We start from the raw sequence: 9,740 nt of genomic DNA, 5'->3' as shown, positions 1-9,740 counted from the left end.
GCCGATATATCTTGGGATGACGAGGAGAGTGATCCTCAGGTGGACATGATTATGTCTTTGATATCCCAAAACCATAAGTTCATTCCTACTCAGTAGCCTGTTTGGGATCTGCCGAGTAGAGAATATGATGATGTAGACTTTGATGTTGAAGATGTTACACCGCTTGATCCTCCCATGAAGAAGCAAAAAATTAAACATGTACCTGTTGGGCGAAAACCTTTTACGCGGTCTGCTAGCAAAGCAAAGGAAGTTTCTAAACCTCCTTTGGAAAGAAGAAAAACTGGAGCCAAACCCCCTCAAAACCATGCTTCTTCTTTAGGTGATAATTGTAGGCCATTGTCACCGCAACAGTATGTCACCAACTCTGATATCAACCTCTTAAATAATTGGGTTGTTACCCAGCTAGAGAGTCAACGCAAGAATATATACGCTGACATGAAGGAGCTTCTAGGTTTAGTGGGCAAATCTCCAGCCTCTGTCCATGATCCTCTCGGGAATTACTGTAAGGGATTGGAAACAAACCCTGATGGTAGGGGAACACCCAAACAACCTCCCAATGGTAGACAGAAAGCTGGAACATCTTCTCTACTTGGTGAACCTCAGCCTTCCTCTAGACGGTTTGTTGGTGATGAAAGTTGGGAAATGTATGGTCTTGCCAAAGAAATCAGTGTACAGATGGGGGAGCACTCTTCTCAGTTAGTTTTAAATTAATTCTTTTTTCTCGCATTCCAAATTTCATGGAGACCTTAATATTTGATTCCACAGGGCACGGATGGAACTAAACAAAATCCAACCAACGTATTTACTACTGGCGATCATGCGAGAGTAGAGGTAGGTTCTTTGTACTATTTTGTTTCTTTAAGGTGCGCTCATTTTGCTAACATTCTTACTAACTATGTCTAGGAAGCTGAACCAAACCCTCAGTCTCGTGATGAGGCCGATGAGACTAATAAGTTTATGGACCAAGTTGTTGAAGACAGCATATATGACTGCTCTCATCTAATACAGGTTGCGGTCAATTCCAACGACGGAGCACTTCTGAAGATGTGTCCAATAACCATAACCTCTCAGCTATGGTCGCAATTAGTCCGGCTTAATTCGTTCATCAAACAACAAAACCTCGCCAGCCTGTTCCACCAAAGCGAATTCCAAGACGATCTCGATTCCTGGATGATGAGAATTCACGGTAGACCCTAGAATCAGGGCTCTCTTTAGTAGCCTCAAGAAGAAACCAGCCTACACCCCACATGCTGGGGGTGACAAATTTGAGTTTCAGAGATGGAAGGAACTGCTAGAAGAGGCTAAGGATCATTAAGTTCTTGGATACTCACATTTTGAATGAAACCTCCTTGTTGTTGACTCTTTCATAAATATCCATACTAATACGTTTCAAACTTCCTAGGTCCTACACCGTTTGCACTAGTCATAAACTATCCAACAGCCACGTCCTTGACATTGCAACGAAGGACAAATGGATCACCACAGAGGTGACCATTTTATAATATTAGTTTTTATTATTTGCTTCCAATTTTTCGTGGCATTCTCTGTTAACTTTAACTGTTTTGTATTACAGCATATGCAGGTCCTCACGTCTATGATTCTACGACGCAGAGCGCAAGCTTTTGCAGCAAAGCGGTTTGTTTTCCTAGAAACATGGTTTCTGGACTTACTAGTCACCCATCATCAGGACTTTTGCAATTGTGAAGACAAAGACAATTACAACTGGGGGCCAAGCATCAAGGCTTATATCACAGGCAGGTCCAGTGGCAAACTAATGAAGTCCGGATTTCTCACTAATGTTGATGTTATTTACGTCCCCATGAACTGGGGACGTACTCACTAGGTAAGATTGGTCATTAATTTGAAGCATCAAACTATGGAGATCCTTGATCCATTCATTGAACCTTTTGGTGATGACGTGGTCGTTTCCAGATGCGGCCGGTTGTAGAATGTATCCCTTGGCTGTTGAAAAGATGGAACAAACCGGAATTGACTGCAAATCTGACTACTGACCCTTTTACCTGCTCTCGTTCCTGTGGGTTATACGACAACAAAGGAGACGGCGACTGTGGTCCTGTTTCCGTTAAATTCCTGGAAATGCATTTATTCGGGATGGATATGTCATACATGGCAGCCCTCACTGACGATGATGTTGTACATATTAGGCATTCATACGCAATAGACTCCTATATCACATTTGTTGAAGGCGAAGACGATTATGCGGCCTAGCTCATGTATTAGGGTGACCAAAAATAATGTTCTCACTTATGTGCCATAATCATATTTTCAACTTATCTATTTCTAGCTACTTTCTGTAACATCTTTTGGACTGATGTACGGTATTAGCAGTGGTTCTGCTAATTTTGTGTAAAATCTAATGTTAATTTGGTTCAGCTTTCTCTCTGTACAACGTATTATGTCTTCTTAAGCAGGATTTGTACATATATTGGTCAGTACAGGCTTATTTCTGTACAACGAGGCCCTGTACAGATTAGTAGATGACCTTCTAGATATCAATCTGGCGTTTGTTTTAGAACACTCCAGAGAGAAATCTGTACATTTCTCCAGCAAGATATTTGTTAAGTGAAATAGTCTCCTCAAAAAATAGTGAACTTTGGTAACATGTATATAATTTTATTCCACCAGTTGTGGAAGTGTACAGATATACATCTGTACGGATTAATAGATAACCATCCAGAGATGCATTCTATCTGTACAATGTAGTATGTCTTCTTAAGTAGGATCAATATAGATATTGGTCCGTACATGCTTATTTATGTACAACGAGGCCCTGTACAGATTAGTAGCTAACCTTCTAGATATCAATCTGGCGTTTATTTTAGAACACTCTAGAGAGAAATCTGTACATTTCTCCAGCAAGATGTTTGTTTAGTTAAGTATTCTCCTAAAAAAATAGTGAACTTTGGTAACATGTATACAATTTTATTCCACCACTTATGAAAATGTACAGATATACATCTGTACGCATTATTTTAAAACAATCCAGAGAGTAAACTATGAATAAAATGGAATGTATATTAAAATATTTAAAAGGGAATGATAGTTGCTGGGAGAGAGGTGGTGTTAGATGTATAAATTAATAATTTAATGAAAAACTTAATGGGAAGAGTGTTGTCTATAAATATGACCCAAACAGGAGTAGATGTCCATATTAGTAAAACTTTTTTATAAAAAAACATTGGAGGAAAATGTCAATAGAAGATTTACCGGATGATCTTTTCCTTATAATATTGTAGAAGCTTGGGGATGAAGATTGCAATTACCTAGGTCCCTTCATTAGGAGTAACAAACGTGGGAGGGATATTACTTTGTCGAGGGAAGTATTACAAACATCAAACATCTCACCTGTGTGTCTTAACCCGATGACAAACATTTTTGAAGGTAATTGGAGAAATTTTTTCATTCGTTGTGTGCATTTTGAGAATGAAGATGCTATGTATTTTGAGTCACTAAGGCTGATAACACGATCCGAAGATGTATTTGGAGTGTTGTCACTGCTAGATCAACTTGTCCCAACTAATGGAGATGCAACTATAGCATATGCAATGTTTCAAATGTGTGCCGGTAGGGGGGATGTAGCTGGAGCTGTTTTTGAAGAAATTTTAGAGAGATTTTCTGGTATCCGTTATCATGAAATTTACTCTATTGTTTTAGAGGATATGTGTGAAAAACTTATTGATAATTTGATTTGTTTTGATCCATTTCTACAAGAAACATTTGGTCCGTTGTGGCAATTTCCTTCAACAAATGTACTAAGCATTCCAGACTGTTCAGCTTTTCACGATGAAGCTTATTATTGTGAGGAATGTTATATTTTTGATGCTTCTCTACATGTTTGTGAGTTACTTGAAGTGTAAATGAGTGAAAATTTATTTAATAAAACAATATTTGATATGTCTAATTCCCATTTTCATGTCAATTTGGGAATCTTGGAATAAGAGTTACGGCAAGTGGGGGTGGCACTTATTACTTCTGGAGTTCAATAACCCCACATAGAAAGCGCATCAAAACGACCCCTTTAGTAGACTAATGACACGGAATCAAACTGCTGGTTTAATTGTCATTTATTTATGTTATTTAAAAAATATTACAAGGATCTGTTTGTGGAACAGAGCCCAACGTGAGAAACGGTAATAAAAGGGTGAATCAATAAAGTGTTTAAAAGCCTTACATAGCCTATCAAAATATCTAAAGCAATCTCCAACACTCTCAATCAGTCTAATCATGGTTCAGAGATATTTTTAGTAGTTGGACGTCGATAGGTTTAAAAATTGATGTCCCTTTTTTGGTTATACGTAAAGACGTGTTAAAACATGAAACTAAACATATTAAGTTACCTAAAGATATGGGTGAGATTGTGTACATATCTTAAAGGGTTGAAAAATGCAAAAAATAAACACTCACTACAGGAAGAGAGATTAGTTAATAATATTTCTATTAAATGGACGATACCAAATTACAACAAGTCTATCATACATGTGGAAAACAGCTTACAATACAGGGAAAATAAATAAAGACAAATTAAGGGGCCATACATCAATGAAAATAGATAATCGCCTAAAAAGGGAAAATAATTTAAAAATATTAAACAAAAAGATGAGTCACGACCTGAGAAGGTAATACTGAAACAAGCTGCAGACCCTAAAGGATCTCAGCGATTTTTAGGGACAACCACCAAAGGTAACAATGCTTGCAGTCGATGTCATAGTCTCCATAGCGGAGAGAATGGAGACCGAAATACAAACAACACATCACAGCACAAGCGGGGGAAAGGAGAAATGGACTGTTAGGATAGAGATGGGAGGCTGTGTATGAGTTACTCCGCGCCGTGTTATAACAAGATAATTTATAACTGAAATCCTAACCGGTACGCCTGACACCCTGCGACAGCAGAGGATAATGATGTGCATCAAACAGCTGAAGGTAATGGACGGTCATATCCTCATTTCCTTGACAAATGCTTAGGACCCCACATGCAAGGGTGGCATCAACATTGCATGGGACAATACGACTGAGAATATCAATCCCACGCTGGATATCTCTATCCTCGGCCACAACCCTTAGTCCTTCATAGTAAGTGGCAATCGGATTCCCAGCATCAAAGCATCTGACGAAGAAACGCCTATACCGCCCTTCCATTTGGAGGCCACCATCAGGGGCATTGGATGTGTTGATTTGTGATGGATCAGTACATATGAAATATATAGCAGTTGTCTTTAGAACTTCCTTACTGTAGACAACCTTTTTTCCTCTATGACCAGCTCTCAATATAGGACCAAGAGACCACCATCGATCTTGTGCAGCAAGGGAAACGACTTTTATGAAAACATCTTCTGGCAGTTCCGGCATCTTGGGTGGTCAAGCAAACATAGTGTTGCAGAGAATTGTAGAATTCGAGTTTTTCGTTGTGAGGTAATAGTTTACAGAAAACGAACACACATTTATATATAGAGATAGCAATAATAGTTCTATTTTAATTGGTTGGGGGAATTCAAGTGAGATCATAAATAATTAACATTTTAATGTGTTATTTGCACGAGATATAGAGTGTTATGGTAAGTAGTCACAAGCAAAAAACATTAGAGGGGGGACTATTGTACGCTGGACAGAAATAAATCTGTAATATTTGAATATATAGAAACCAATAATATTTTAATTGGTTGGGGAGAATAGAAGTGAGATCATCAATAAGAGGGACTTTAATGTGTTGATACACCACTCCTACAGGATTATGGTTTAATCCGTACAGATATTAAGTTCCAATAACATAACGAGAAAAAACAATATAAGAAAAACATAATATTTCAAAAGTATTGACAGAGTAGCCTAATTGTGCAGGGATTATTCAGTACTGTTGCACCATTGAACAGCACATTAATTGATATCTGCTCACCCACTTGTATTATCGTCACCCGCATATTTTTTAATAATTTCCCTATTGTATATAGTGTGTGTAGAAATTTACCCTGAAAATTATAGGGTTAACCAACTTCCATTACCGTCCCCCATCCCCAAAAACTCTCCAAACTGAAAATAATCTTGAATGACCCACTATATTCCATCTTTGCCATTGCCAGATCTACCCGACGATATTTTCGCCAATATTGTAAAAAGGATTGCCAAAGATGCCATCAAGTTGCTCGCTCCAATATTGAAGTCTGGCCAGAGAGGTAAGAAACTCGTCTATAGAGCCGATATCCTAAAGGAGGCGTCTATATACTCAATATGTAATTTTCCTCCTTTCATCTATACATCCTATCACACATCTGGTCGTCTCGCTGGACCAGGAAGATACCCTCCCTTCTTCGAGAGATGTCTCAAAGCCAGGAACAAGATAGCAAACTACCACGAAGGGTTAAGGGTTACCGCTGTAGAAAGGGAACGAGGATGCCACACTTGCTTAGCCAACACGTTCCTGAAGCCGAAGATGCCACACTTGCTTGTGCTATGCTCTCAATTTGCAACGGGAAAGAAGACATGGCCGTCCATTACCTACATCTGTTTGGATCGAACCACCATCCGCTATTGTGTGATGGTGTACAGACTTGCGGGGAGGGATTGATCCGGGAATTACTAAAATTTGATACACCGTACAGTCACTCATTCGGGAAAACTTTCAAATATCCCGATTGCCGAACGATACCAAACCCTGACTGTGCTCTTCTCTGTTGCTTGGAATTCGGCCACTTTGGAATGCTGTATCATGACTATGATATTATGTGCCTGAATTGCTACATTTGGTGGTTGGCGAATAAGGTTTCAGAGCTGATTTAGTTTGCATGCTGCCCCTTTCCAATAAGTATCTGTCTGAAATATATAACTCCTTCTCATGGGTTGTAATGCTTTGTTATGCTATTTTTTTTTTTTAGTTGCTTCCGGTTATTATGTAATATTACTAGTGGTTGATCCTCCAATCCCCTTATTTTGTGTATCTCGGCATTTAAAAACAGATGAAATTATGTTCAATTATGTATTTTCAGCTTAACAACTTTAATGTTGGTTCATAAAATATAAAAGTTTGCAAGACTCTTTGTTTTTATGATCAGGTGCATCATTTTAATTTATGATCGAGACTTAACATAGAAGTTCACATAGTAAGAGCCATTAGGTAGGTACTATCCTCATCTCTATCAGTGTACACCAAATATTATATTTGGAAAAACTAGTGAACTGAAATAAAAACAAGATACACATTGTTATCATATATTAATCTGGATTGTTCTAAACCAATCGCCAGACTGATATCTGGATGGTTATCTACTAATCTGTCCAGATGTATTATATTTGGATGGCGGATCTATGAATCCATCCAGTATATTAGCTGTTCATAGCACATAGCCTACAATGTGTTCTATGCATTATAAGTTGTACTTATATCTGAGTATCATCCACAGATTTATTTCGACAGTGTGAAAACTAGTGAACTGAAATTAAAACAAGATGCACATTATATCTGGATTGTCCTCATGTCTATCAATGTACACCAAGTATTATATATGGATGGTCTTCATTTATTCATCCAGGCGTTTTCATGCCTTAGATCCATCCATAATATTAGCTGTTCATACCACATAGCCTACTATGCATTGTAAGCTTTACTTCTATCTGAGTATCATCCCGAGTATTATTTCCACAATGTCAAAACTAGTGAACTGATATTAAAACAAGATGCACATTGTTATCAGCTCAACTTAAGCACATCTAAATGCTGGATGGTCTTCTTATCTATACAGACAACATAAGTTATATTTCTTAACACTAACACCCCTGGAAAGTACTCACAAGCATCGCTTTTGATTGAAAAAAAAAACAACAATATTTCACATATTTAGTTTGATTACAAAAGATTCACATATTAGTACAGGATCCGTATATTTCCAACAAAAAAATTACAACACTCATACGGAAGTACACATTACTCTGAAATCTGGAGCTCTCCTGATTTCACAATGATGTCTACGCCAAAATAATTGTACTTTCTACAGCAAACTCCACATACACACGGCTATATACCATTAATACTCCAAAAAGACAATACTTTCCTCAACCATTAATACTCCAAAAAGACAATACTTTCCTCAACCAAGTGGGTTTGAACATGTAACCCGGTTGTGCCCAAACCCGCCACACCATCCACATTTATTTGGTTGCTTTGACTTGTTATTACCCTACAATTACTCAGGTTAGACATGTTCATATCTTTCGAATTAGTTGATACATACAGTAAGCATATGTGGCGTACCTCATACTCCCCTGCAGAATGTATACGCAGCTTAGGTAGCCTACCAGGAGGTCTTTTCGATTTTGGTGGGATCAAACACAAAGCCCTTATTTCGTCAGGGACCATCACTTATGTTGGATCTTGCACAGGTAGTATAGCTGCTTCCACTGTTGGAGACCATATTGATATCTTGTGCATCTCTCCCACAAGAGTCCTGTACTCCAAACCCCTATCATGAGCTGCAGCCATAGCGTGAGTGCAGGGTAGTTTTATTTTTTGAAATTCCAAACAGGTGCAGGTTTTGTCTTGCAATGATACAACGAACTGACCCCCTTCCTTTGTAATCACCTCAAATTCCGACATTCCTACAGCCAACACGGTCATACCTAATCCTCCCTTGAACGCTTTCATAGCTCCCTTTCAACTACTATTGGAATATCACCAACCGCTCTTGCTATTTTTTCCTCCTCGCCTCAAACCACCTAGCTAGCATTTTCCTTATAAACTCTAACAAAGCTAGCACAGGGCTACCCCTTGCAGGAGTTAGAGCGTTGTTCAATTACTCTGCAGTATTTGACGACATCAAATTAAATCTCTCTCCTTTAAAATGCGCCCTGCTCCAGTTCTCAACCCCTATTTCTTCCAAGAAATTCCAGCACCCTATGTTCCTTCGTTTTATTCTATCATACTCAGCCTCGAAATCCTTCACTCTATACATGTTGCCTGCTCTCCATACATGTTGCCTGCTCTCCATACAAGTGAAGGTAATCCACTTTTTTAAAAGTATTTTGCTTTCACATTCCTTCTGATGTGTACTAAGCACGCCCCGTGATGTGCCTCTGGGAACACATCCAAAATAGCTTTCAATATGGACTGACAGCGATCAGAAACAAATGTCAAATCCGCCCCATCCTTCACTATTCCACCCAACTGTGTCATAAACCATGTCCATGAATCATCGTTCTCACTGTCCACTACACCGAAAGCAACAGGGAAGATCTGGAAATTTGCGTCTTGACAACTTGCTGTTAGCAGACACCCCCAATACTTTCCAAAGAGGTGTGTTCCGTCAACCACCACAACCCACCTTACATATGATAGACCCTTCACACTAGCTCCCAAAGCTAAAAAACCTACTTGAACCTATCTTCACCAACCTTATCTTCCTTTGTTTCCAACTTGTAAACTGTTCCTGGATTGACAAGTTGAACGAGATGCAGATACACATGCAACAATAGATATCTGTTCTCCTCAGTGTCGTGTGCAGTCACAACTGCCAATTCTTTCGCTCTCCAAGCCTTTGAGTAGTTTATTCGGACGTTGTGCTCATCCAAAACACAATCTGGCAAGTCCCTCGCTCGTGGAACACAATATGCCTTTGCATACTTTGCTCTAAGTAATGCTGCTATTACTCATGACGTGGCGTGCTTAGAAAACTTGCTCCGCGTCTGGACATCACATGAATGTTCCAGCTTTGCCTTTCTCACCTCATACTCCT

Source organism: Camelina sativa, chromosome 17 (assembly GCF_000633955.1).
Source record: "Camelina sativa cultivar DH55 chromosome 17, Cs, whole genome shotgun sequence".
Classification (NCBI taxonomy): domain Eukaryota; kingdom Viridiplantae; phylum Streptophyta; class Magnoliopsida; order Brassicales; family Brassicaceae; genus Camelina; species Camelina sativa.
This window is presented reverse-complemented; position numbering follows the sequence as displayed.